This window comes from Galeopterus variegatus, unplaced genomic scaffold, assembly GCF_000696425.1.
Source record: "Galeopterus variegatus unplaced genomic scaffold, G_variegatus-3.0.2 Scaffold2303, whole genome shotgun sequence".
In the NCBI taxonomy this organism is placed as follows: Eukaryota; Metazoa; Chordata; class Mammalia; order Dermoptera; family Cynocephalidae; genus Galeopterus; species Galeopterus variegatus.
The window spans coordinates 86242-96845 of NW_007728414.1; positions in this window are offsets into that span (position 1 = coordinate 86242).

A 10604-nucleotide genomic window follows, 5' to 3' on the forward strand; every position below is an offset into this window, starting at 1 on the left:
TGGGGAAAGATGCCTCTATCCACACAGATTTTGAATCCAGAGACCTGGGAGGTGTCCTTGACCCTTCTCACCCGTTAGGTCCCATCAGTGACTAAGGCCTGACCCCCCTCCCTTCTCTCCAACTCCGCTGCTAACACCTTCTCCACCACACCCATGGTACTAAAAATATAAGCCCAGTCAGCCAACCCACTCCCTGGCTTAAACCTCTGCAAGGGCTTCCCACAGTGCTAAACATACAAATCATCCTCCCACGCTTGCCTTGGGGCCTTCCACAGCTTGTCCCCTCCGCATGAGCGCTGTTCCCTCTTACTCTCTAACACCTCTCAACCAAGAGGCTTTTAGTGACCTAACAGGACCACTATAATTAAGTTGGGTCCCCTGCTCCCCCCAGAAAGCCACCAAGCAGGGGTAGTTCTGCCCTGCCCAGCCATGCATGTGTGTGTATGTTAGGGGGATGGAAGGAGAATGTTATGTGTTGACTAACCAAGGGACACTACAGCTGTGTGTGTATGTTAGGGGGATGGAAGGAGAATGTTATGTGTTGACTAACCAAGGGACACTACAACTGGTCTCAGGTCCAAGTTTGCTGAGGGGCTCGGGGAGAAAGGCCAGGGGGTCAGAGGCTGGGCAGACTGGCCAAGCTGGGAAGAGAAGGCTGTGAACACCACAGAAAGAAACAAGGACATAAGCCCATGTACCACAGATGGCTGTGGACAACCATGGATCTCCGGGGAGGCTCTGGGAAGCAGAGGAGTAATATGATCTAATTCACATTCACACGCTACAGGGGGAACCATCAATTTCACTCACCTCTTTGAAAGGCAATCTGCCAATAGCTACCAAAATTTTAAATCTGCATGCCCACTGACCCAGCAATTCCAAGTCTGTCAAGCTTACTCACTGCAGTATCCTTTCATATTAGTAAAGGAGAGAAATGGCCTAAGTGGTGACCTGGAGAATAAATTATGGCAGACAAGTCCACAATCCCCTTTCCCAACCCTTGTACCTGGACATGTTTCAGAATTCATAACCTATTTGCATTTTACAAAGTAATATGAAGTACGTGCAGTATATAAAATCCCAGCAGGGTCAGGCGCAGCACCCCATAATCAAATACATAAATATTGCTGCAGCCAAAAGTATGACTATTCCTGCTTTGTACTATGAATAACCTCCTATTAGGTCAGGTCTGGTCATCAAATGAGTTTGCACCAAACTTTTTTTTAAAAAAATATGCAGTTTTCTTGACTCCGTAACTGTGGATAAGCATCAGATGATGGAATAATAAAAATAATAACACCAGCAGACATTTACTGAGCCCCCACACACGCAGGTACTGCTCTAAATGCTTTGCACACACTGACTCACTGGCCCACTGTGGGCCCTGATGCACTTTATAATTCTAGCACATCTAAATGCCCTTCACCATTGCCACCACCAATAACATCTACTGAGCACTGACTGCGAGCCAGGCACTCTCCCAAGGGCTTTACGGTAATTACCTCACTAAATCCACACAACAACCCAAAAGATGGGACTGCTACTATTCTCATGTTGTCCAGATTTATCCCTAATGTATCATCTATCATCCAATAGAGAAACTGCCTTGCCCAAGGCCACTAGCTGGTGTGCTGGTCCTTGTTCTCGTGCCTCTCCCCGTCACACTCTGCGGGCATGGGCATTAGCTGCCGCTTGTCCCTGGCACATCGTGCCTGAAAATCCAGGCATTTCAGCTCCAGAGCCTACACTCTTAGCCCCTACGCTTTCCTCATCTTCTCTTGATAAAGTGTCTATAAACTTTTACAGAACATGGCCAGCCACAAAGACATAAATAAATAAAAGCCACATCATGCTGCATTCAGATCCACAACCAGAGCACTCACACCGTCCCAGGCAGCCAGCACACAGGCCTGGAAATTAACCATGTCCTTCTGTCAGAAAGACACCAACAAGAGCACTCCACCATGGGGCCAGAGACCATACGGGGTGCAAACCACCCCCTAGGGCACCATGGTCCATCCAGCTTGGAGATCTGCCCCAGCAGACTGACAGGGCTGCTGCAGGCCATCTACATAACAGGCTTTAATCTGTTGCTGAGGATCAGCCCAGGGTGTGGGTGCACGGTGATGTGCCCGGGCAAACAGAGGCAGGCTCACCCTCCTCGCTGGGCCCCTTCCACCCTACCCAGTAACACCAATCACCTCCACCATTTAATCCCCGGCTTCGTGTAAAGCTGGGCACCAGGCAGGTTCCATCCCACTCCAGGTTGGACATTACAGGAAATCTGAGGAGAGCAAATTCTGGAAGCACCAGATAGAGGGACTCCTTTAAACAGCACCCAAATTAGGAAAGACTACCTCCCTCCCAAGTGCCTCCTCTCTTCAAGGTAAGGATCACGCCAGGGCCCAGTGGCAGCTGGTGCTCATGCCACGCAGGACATGAGGACGAGGTGAGCAAGGGCGGGAAGGACACACAGGAGCAATCGCCATCCGCATTAGGAGAAACACCGGCCTCTCCCCTGCCCAGGCCTCAGCCTGCCTGCTCTCTGGCTTTGCTTCATCTCCCCAGCCTTCCTCCAACAACTCAAGAAAGTGCTTCCCTGTATTTCTCCTACGTGTACCTCAATAAAGTAGTCCGTGACATCCATAAAGTACACAGATCTGAAGTGTAAAACTCAATAACATTTTTAGATGTTTGTATCCTCAGGTAATCACCAATCAAATCAAAATATAAAATATTTCCAGCCCCCTAGAAAGAAGGCTTCCTGATGCCTCTTCCTAGTTAATGTTCTACCCAAAGGTAAACACTATCTTGACTTCTAACAGCATGCATTAGTTTTGCCTGTGTTTGAAATGTATATAAATGGAATCACACTGTGAGGACTCTGTCCCTGGCTTCTTTCACATGCCACTGTATCATGAGTTACGTGTCATGTTGTTGTGCGCTGCTATGAACATTTGTGTTCAAGTCTTCTGGTGCTCATGTGCATTCATTTCTCTTGGGTATATACCTAGGGTATTCATATATATTATGAAATTGCTGCAGCATAGGTAGGCATATGTTTAATTTTGGTAGATACTGTCAAAATGATTTTCCCAAGTGGTTGTACCAATTCCTGCTCTCACTAGCAGAGTGTGTGAGTTTCAGTTGTTCTATATCATCACCAACACTTTGACAGCCTTTTTAATTTTAGCCATTCTGGTGGGTAAACAGTGGTATCTCATTGTGATTAAATTTTTATTTCTCTGGTGACTACTCAGGTTGAATATCGTTCCATATGTTTATTGGTCAGTCATTTGGATACTTGTTCAAACCTTTTGTCTTTTTTTTTTTAATTGGATTGTCTATTTCTTATTGGTTTGTAGAAGTTCTTCATATATTCTGGATATTAATCCTTTGTTGGACATATGAGGGGTATTCAAAAAGTCCATTGAGAGACCCATATTATTTTTAATTTCATTTTTCCATGAACTTTTTGAAGTACCCTTGTATGTATTTCAAATATCTTTTCCCAGATCATAGCTTGCTTTTTCACTCTCTTAATGGTGTCTTTTGACAAAGAGTTCTTAATTTTAATGAAGTCTCACCTATAATCTTTTCCCTTTATGGTAGTGTGTTTTGTGTCTTGTTTAAGAAATCTGTGCTGTCAGATCTTCTGAGTACCCACTGGGTGCCTCTCTGGACTGAGAGTTAGGGAAGCCACATCACTCAATACATACTTATGGAATGAATGAATGAATGTCTCCTACTGTGATGGACAGTGAGTGCTGAATTCTTGCTCTCACTGATTTGCTGTTTATATTAGACAAGGGAAAAGTTGAGGAGGGCTACGTAAGTGATTTAGTCAGTTTTGCCACCAAGTTAGCAACTCTGATAAAATTTCAGGAGATGAGATTGAAGCTGTTGGCTAAAATGAATTTCCTTTCCCCTTATTTACTGAGCTTTAACTCTTCAGCCCTGTCGTTATCATTGCCACATTCATCAAGAAGTGACTGTAAAGCAAGGAAAGGTTACATATTCCCCGCAATCTAAAAATCTTGAAAGAGCAAGTTTCTTTCCATATAACAAGACATGTGGTCTTTTACACACAGATAAACAAAGAACACCGTGGAAATGAGTATTACTGCTTGCTCCCTCAAAGGACAGTCTACATTACACCTATTTTATCTATTTTAACATTTATGGTACTTGTTCCAAATGAGCATGATCTTTTTGAAACGCCATTACAATTTTACATACACTGGACAAAACTGTCATAGACTGTGGTGCTCTCAGCATCCAGCACAATGAGTGACACTCAGTACCCAATGGGTTTATTTAAATGCCATTGACTCCTCAAGATCCCAAAGTTACACATAAAAATAACGACCTGAATGCTAAAATGCAGTCCTATTTAATAATGTCTTTTTTGTTGTGAACATATTTATTACCTGTATTTTCTAACTTTTTTCATAAGCACAAGGAAAAAAATGTTGTCTTCCCTTTAAGACTATGACCTAGCAATAAGTCGCATTCTGGAGTCTATACTTCCACGTGTGTGTGCACGTGTGTGCGTGTGCGTTTGTGTGTAACGGCACGGTTACATGTCCAGGCTCCTGAATCCGCAACAGGTTCAAATCAGGCTCTGCCATCTGCCGCTGAGTGGCCTTAGGCAAGTTGCTTCATGGCTGTCAGCCCATTCCCTCTTCTGAAAAGTGGGACTGCTAAGACTACCTGATACTGTGAGAGTGAGGCTTCAAAGAGATGAACAGAGCCCAGGGCCTGTACACAGCAAGTGCTCAATCAATGTAGCTGTTGCTATTTACATTTTCAAAGAGTAGCTGCAAAAGAACACTTGACGAACTCTAGGTTCTGCTGGGGAGCCCTCCCAATGGCTACACAAGAAGCGGGTACACCTGCCACCCCCCAGCCCACCCCCCGCAGAAGGAACCAGAATCAGGGAATGGGGGAAGGGAATGTCCTGGAGGAAGCTAACAGCAGTGGTGGCCTCTGAGTCACAGCCCAGCCCCTCCCTGCCATACCCCTTTGTTCACTGGGAGTTGAAGTGTGACTCACACCGGCTCCAGTCCTGGGCTGGGCCCATCTGACCCTGGATCTGGACTGCCCTACCCAGAGTCACTAAGGAAACTGTTTGCACACTCTCCTTTGCCCTCATCTTTTACCTGCCACCTGGTGTCCTGCTCCTGCAGCCCAGATCCCAGGCTGCTGTATCAGACCTTAGAGGGAACCTCTGGCATCTTGTGAGGAGTTTCCCACCAACACCACCACCGCTTGTTTTTTGGTCTGTGCCTGTTTTTGGTTTTTACTGTGTGCTCCATTTTGACTGAACTTAGATGTATAAACAAAAGGTCCAGGAAAGTCGCTATAGTACTCAGGCCCATTCCCACTCTCTAACTCCTCTTACACATTTTGTGTGTGTGTGTGTGTGGTAAAATATACATGATACAAAATTTACACTTGAACCATTTTTAAGTGTACAATTCAGTGGCATCAAGTACATTCGCAATGTTGTACAAAAATCACCATTATCCATTTCTAGAACCTTTTCATCATCCCAGACAGAAACTGTCCCTGTTAAGCAATTACTCCTCATTCTCTCCTCCCTTCCCCCAGCCCCAGGTAACCTCTATTGCCCCTTCTGTCTCTAAACTTGCCTATTCTAGGTATCTCATGCAAATGGAATGACATAGTATTTGCCCTTTTGTGGCTGGCTTATTTCACTAAGCATAATGCTTATGGTTCAGCCATGTTGTAACATGTGTCAGAAATTCCTTCCTTTTTAAGGCTGAATAATAGCCCATTGTATGTACAGACCACATTTTTGTTTATCCATTCATTTGTGGATGGATGCTGGGTTGTTTCTACCTTTTGGCTATTGCGAATACTGCTGCTGTCAATATGAATGTGCAAGTATCTGTTTGAATCCCTGCTTTCAATTATTTTGGGTAAATACCGAGAAATGGAAGAGCTGGATCACACGGTGCTTCTGTTGAACTACTGCTATACTTTTGGGATTCTGGCCTCACAACCACAGCAGCCAGCCACCACAGCTAACACTCAGTGAGCGCTTTCTCACTCTGTTATGTACTGCTCTAAGGACTTTTGTTTATCAACCCATCTAGTCTTCAAAACAACTCCCTGAGATGGGGTATGATTATTTCCATCCCATTTTATAGAAAGAGAAAGTGAGGTTAGAAAGATTACCCCTCTCATACGGTGGTGCCAACATGGCATGATGACAGTTTTTCGTGGTTTCTCCAATTGAGACAAAGAAATGCTGCTGCCCTGCCTACATGCATCTTCCGTCCTCAACAATGCTTCAGTGGGACTTCAGTAACCCCTTTCCTTGCTCTGGACTAAGGGACAACTTAAAAAAGAGAGTGGGGGAGGAACGCTCCACTGGTGTGGATTAGTCTAGAACTCACTCATTGCAGTGAGAAATCCAATGCCAACTAGATCAGTGAGAAAGGGGTTTTGTTGGAAGGTCATTGGAGCAGCTTGGTCAGAAGACTAGATCCAAAGAAAATGTTTCCAACCCTCCCCTCATGCTGTCCCCACTTCACACTCTGGGCTTGTCCTTATTGCCCTGGACCCAGGTGCCTCTGAGCATCTTCTCAGCCACGTCTGAGTGAGTTGGGATGACCCTGGAAGCCCTTGGCTTGGGGCCTGGCTAGGCCCATATCTGGTCCTGAGCCAGTCACCACAGCCAGGGGGGTGGGGAACCATGATAGGACCAGCCTGGGCCACAGCCCTCACTCGGGCTCGGGAGAATGGGGACTCCTTCCAGAGGGGTGGGAAGGAGGAAGGGCCAGTGCCCAGCGGAGACACTTGCTACTGGAAGTTGCTGAGTAGTTCTGAACAAAACAACAAGGTTAAATAAAGTTGCTACATCCACTCAGCAAAACATTATGTAGCTGTCTAACAAGCAATAACCATGAAGACTGTGAGAAAAAGAGGTTTATGCAGGATTATCTGACGGGAAAGACAGGACACTAACACACACTCTCTACCTATCCACACACATACAAATACATATATGTAATAATTTACAAGTAAAAAAAATGCAAGCAAGAATTGTATCACAATGTCAAAATCATAGATGGCTTTTAATCTCTATTCTCCATAGTTTCCTTTATAAATTCATCAAACATTTATTGTCTGTGTCAGACAAGTTGTTGGGGACATGGCAGGGAACAAAAAAGAAGAAAAATCCCTTTCCTCACGGAATGTACATTCTAGTCGGGGAGGCAGACAAGCAAAATACACTTTACATTGGATAATGATAGTACTAAGGGGAAAAAATAAAGCAGAGAAGGCAGAGGGGAGTGTTGGATGTAGTGGTGACAATTTAGATACAATGACCAGGTAAGGCAGAAGGAAGGGAGGGACCAAGCTATGCAGACGCAGAGAAGGGCATCTCAGGCAGGAGCAACAGCAAGTGCAAAGGCCCTGAGGTGCTCCATTAGAGGACAGCATGAGGCAATGTGGCTGGAGTGGGGTTCTGAGCGGAAGAGCAAACTAAGGGAGGAGTCAGAGAGGAAACACGGCCAGACCTTCTGAGGCCTTGTAGCCACTGTAAGAACTTTGGCTTCTGTAGTAACATGAGAGCTATTCAAAGGTTTTGAGCAGATGAATGGTAGGTAATCTCCCCAACCCTTTAGTAGGATCCCTCTGGCTCTGAATTGAGAACAGGCTGAAAGGAGGTAAGGACAGAGGCTGGGAGACTAGTACCAAGACCACCACAGTCATTGTGAGGGAAGAATGGCTTTGACAAGGGTTGTAGGAGCAAGGTGGTGAGCAGTGGCCGCATTCCAGGTATATTTTGAAAGAATATACAGTGGGATCTTCTGATAAGCGTGGGGATGAGAGATACCAAAGTCAAAGATGATCCCCAGGCTTCGGTGAGCAACCAGAAGGATGTAGTTCTCATTAACTGAGATGTGGGAAGAGGACCAGGAGAGTGAGGTGTCCTGAAGCAGGAGAAAAAAGGGCTTTGAGGAAGAGAAAGTGACTGCATGCACCAAACATTGCTGGCTGCCAGGTAGGATGGCACCGAGAACGGGCCCTTGGGATGAACAACGTGGTAGCCACTGGAGACCTTGGCAAGAAACGTTTGGGAAAGGGCAGTAGAAGCCAAGCCTGATTGAAATGATGGGCTCAAAAGAGAATGGAATAGCAGCATTATTCACAGGAGCCAAAAGGTGCAAGCAACCCAAGTGTCCATCAACAGATGACTGGATAAACAAAATGCGGCATATACACACAATGGAATATTATTCAGCCTTAAAAAGGAAGGAAATTCTGACACATGCCACAGCATAGATGAACACTGAAAATATTATGCTGAGTGAAATAAACCAGTCACAAAAGACAAATACTATATGATTCTACTTAATACGAGGTATCTAGAGCAGTCAAATTTGAAGAAGGAGAAAGTAGAGTGGTGGTTACCAGGGGCTGAGGGGACAAAGAAATGTGGAGTCAGAAGCTAGTGGATACAGAGTTTCAGCTTCACAAGATGAAAAAGTTCTGGAGATCAGTTGCAAAACAATGTGAATATACTTAACCCTGCTAAACTGTACACTTAAAATAGTAGAGACTGTAAATTTTATGTTATGTGTATTTTATCCAAATTTTTTTAAGAAAGTGAGAGACAATGGGAGGCAAAAAATTGGAGTCAGTCCAGACAATTCTTTCAAGAAGTTTTGCTCTAAAGAGAAATGGGGGCATAAGGGGTTAAAAAAAGGTTTTTGTTGTTTTTGTTTTTGTTTTTAAGATGGGAGAAATAACAGTATGTTTGTTTACTGGTGGGACTGACCCAGTGTATTAGTCCGTGTAGGTTGCTTACAACAAAATACTTAGAACTGTGTAATTTATAAAGAAAAACAAAATTTATTGCTTACAGTTTCTGAGGCTGGGAAGTCCAAAGTCCGTCCGGCGGTGGTGACAGTGTCCCAAGGGTCTCACATTGCACGAATGGTGGAAGCAGAGAGAAGAGCAAGACAGACAGACTCCTCTTCTTTTAAAGCCCTCAGAACCACACCCCTGGCCACCATTTTTAATCCATTCACCACTGCACAGTCCTACAATCCAATCACCTCTTCAAGGCTCCACCTTCCAATTACCATAACAGGATTTCCCACTCTCTTAACAGTCACAGTCGGGGCCAAGTTTCTAACACATAAAACTTGGGGGACACAATTCAAGCTTCAGTGAGTTTTGGAGGGGGACATAATTCAATCCACTATACCCAGTAAACAATGTTCTTGAATGTTTAAATTACTTTCTAAATAAAAACTATTTTGGGGTAATGAAAATGTTCTGGAATTAGTGGTGATGGCTGCACAACTTTGTGACTGTCTTAAAAACTACTTTAAAAGGGTCAATTTTATGATTATGTGAATTACACCTCAATACAAATAAAATAAAAACTATAATAAATGTCAATGTTTTCTGAATACCCTGTTCTCATACAGGCTGAGTTCCCACCAAGACAGCCCCAGATACCAATAGCTCCTGTGGCCAGAGACCCACCAGTCACCACTGCTGTGTGGTAGCTTGCGGCAGAAGAGAGGCAAGGTTATCTCTGTTTTGGCATAATGCTGCAGACATAAATGCTGCATTAGCACATGCAGTCCCTACAGCTAAAGCCGCTGAACATGCACACATTAGCTGCAGACAAATGGCTCCTTTCCTTAGCACCATGAACTGTCAGGTCTCTGGTCTTAAAGTGAAACATAAGAAAAAATCCTTTCAAATCAGAGCAAGAAAATCTGCCAGTCCCCCCCACCCCCATCCCAACCCCAATCTGCCAACCGATTCTGTCCAGGAAGGGGTTTATTTTGCAATCAATCATGGGAAGAGGGGGTTCTTTCTGAAATGTCTTCCTATCTGTAACATCACACTCCTGTTTCCAACCACTGCCTTTTTCCTTTCTTCTGAATAACTTCAAACAGTATCTTACCCCCTTGATGGTTAATTTTGTGTGTCCCCTTGGCTAGACCACAGTGACCAGATATTTGGCCAAATATTATCCTAGATGTTTCTGTGAAGGTATTTTTTAGATGAGATTAACATTTAAATAAGTAGACTCAGAGTAAAGCAGATTATTCTCCAGATTGTGGGTAAGCTTCATCCAATCGCTTAAAAGCCTTAATAGAAAAAGAATGACCTCTCCTAGAAAGAAGGAATTCTGCCAGCAGGCTACCTATAGACTCCGACTGCAATTCTTTCCTGGGTCTCCAGCCTGCCGGCCTACCCTGCAGATTTTGGACTCCCAGGCCCCTACAATCACATCAGCCAATTCCTTAAAATAAATCGATAGATAGATAGATAGATAGACAGACAGACAGACAGACAGACAGACAGACATAGACATCTTGTTGGTTCTGTTTCTCTCCAAACCCTGACAAATACACATCTCAAACAAGTGGTTTTCCATCAGAAATTGTCTCTAAGGACATATACTTGCATGAAATTTCAAGTTATCAGATGAATAAAAAGATAAACAAAAACAAAAAAACCCACAAAATACAGCAACTCAGGAAGAATAATATCTATCTATATACCGATCAAAACAGTCACAGTGGATACATTTGTTTTCA